The following is a 2,429-nucleotide window of genomic DNA, read 5'->3' as shown; positions in this document are numbered from 1 at the left end:
CCAAAAACTCCACAAAAATCTAAAAAAATCCAAAATCCCAAAAATATTCAAAATTCCAAAAATATTTAAAATTGAAATAAATCCATCAACGCAGTTAAAGCAAAATCCATTCGCCCTCCGCAACAGTTTGTCGAGGCGGACAAATTGAAATTTACTCTAGCTCACAAAGAGCCAAATGCCTAGTCGAAAATATTACTAGGATCCATTCTCAAACAATCTCTTGCCAGTAAGGGCGTGGTACGTGTCCTCTAACCGGCAGTTTCGCCGCCAAATGGCACTGCAGGTAAACGGTTATGACCCGGGGCCCTCTGAACCGAGTGGTTTTGCCGCCAAATGGCACCACAGATAGCAGTTATGGCCAGAGCCAATACGCTCCTTAATGGCGTTAAATCCTTGAGATATGAATCAATAGGATATGATCGATAGGGCACAAAGCCCTCTGTTAGCTAAGGTGGATTCAAATTTATCCCCTTAGACAAACATTCAACCCCGGTCTACAAGGTCCCCTTGGACGAAGCAACCCATGGCTGCCGACAAGGATCCTTCTATCAGGTTGGGTCGACTACCTCCTCTGACTAAGTAGACCAGGGACCACGATGGCCCGGGATGACGGAACCATGGGATCTTGATCGGGCCCATCATCCATTCCCCCACTATCCGCTTTAAGTGCTGGATGGTGAAAATTTCTATTTTAAATACCAAATCTTCCAAACATCCAAACTTTCCAAATTCTCAAATTCTCCAACTATTTCCAAATCCATACTTATTGCTGCTACTATATGCCAGATACTACGTATATTCTACGTATCTGATCGACGACTAGCCTTAACCGAAAGTTCTCTCTCATGATTGAGAGGGGTAATTAACTATAGGGGCTTGCGCCTATAGGAAACCAAAACTCAGATCATAAAGTCCTCACAAAATGAGGGCGAAATCTCTGGGTAGTGTCTTATCTACAAACCCATTTGCCTTCCAAAATTTACCTCGGAACTTAGTTCGTTAAAACTCTCTCGCTCAAATAAAAAAGAAAAAGCGGCGAGCGGAGGCCGGGGCTGAATTTTCGGAGCCCAAAAACCCAAAAAATCTCAATTTTAGACATCACACGCTTTTCAATGTGCCACGACGAGATTTAAGTGAATTTTTCAAAGCTGTCGGAATTTAACGAAAATAATTTTATAAAATTGAAATTTCGAGCAAATCAGTATAAAGAACCTATATTGAATTTTACTTAATTTGGAAGTTAAAAATTTTTGAAGTTTCATCATGACTAAAATGCCCTTATTAATATTAAAGCGATTATGAGGCATGTAAGGGCAAATTAGTCAATTTTCTCTACCCTAAGTCATTTAGAGATTTAAGGGGACCGAATGGATTCGGTCCCCTTTCATTCGCACGGACTCTTCTGCCCGAACGCAAGAAGAGACGGACAAGGGGCGGACAAGGGATTCTAGGGCACGGTTCCGGCAGCGGTTTCTGGAGGCCGGATTTGTGGGAAATCGAAGGAGTCAAGGGAACACTAAGGTATGCTTTAGAATTTGAATTCCACCTTTTCTTTCAAAGATTTTCTAAACAGAAAAATCTAGGGTTTGTTAAAAACTTAGAATTTCTTAGGGAAACTCAGGGGGAATGTTAGGAAAAGCAAGTTAACCATAAAAAATGAAGTTTTCTCCAAATTATAGTGAGTTTCTAAAAATTAGGGTTTTGCAATTTTTAATTTCTAGAAATTTCTTCATCAATATTATTTCTAATGATCTTATGGAAGTTAAGGGTAGAAATTATAGTTTTTCATAAAATATTATTTTTCCTAATTTTTATATTAAAATAATCCGAGAATATATTAATCTAATTAATAATTAGGTGAAAGGGGAATTTCGACATGCTTGTATGATGGAATTAATGAAAATATAATTTCCAAAAATATGATTTTTAAATAAAACCGAAAATAGAAATTAAATTAAATTAAATTATTATGGGTTAGGGTAAAGGGATTATTTGCATAAAATATAGATTTAGACCAAAATATGAATTATTAAAAAAAAATATTTAAATCCGCAAATATTAACATTAAAATTACAAATGTAATGGAAATAGAATTTTGGCAAGTGTTTGGATAATAACAAAAATATTTACATGTTTTATGTGTTAATTTAGAGAGAGGAAGAGAACCTATGAAAATTTTATAGGAATAAAATAATTAAATTTGAGATGATTAGCATTAACATATGAATATTAAAATACTTCTTATAGGTGTTAATGATTGTAACCTCGAAGGAAGGAGATCAAGTGTGACGAAATCATTTTACCCAATTTCAAATGAGTAAACATGTTTCTTTATTATGGTAATTAAATCATTTCAATTTTTATTGAATTATTATTGCAAACTTGTTCATTTTACTGCATTTCAAATGATTCTATGTTTCATATCTTGC

This window comes from Dendrobium catenatum, unplaced genomic scaffold, assembly GCF_001605985.2.
Source record: "Dendrobium catenatum unplaced genomic scaffold, ASM160598v2 fragScaff_scaffold_1153, whole genome shotgun sequence".
Taxonomy (NCBI): domain Eukaryota; kingdom Viridiplantae; phylum Streptophyta; class Magnoliopsida; order Asparagales; family Orchidaceae; genus Dendrobium; species Dendrobium catenatum.
The sequence above is the reverse complement of the archived record's forward strand: the minus strand, read 5'-3'. Positions refer to the sequence as shown.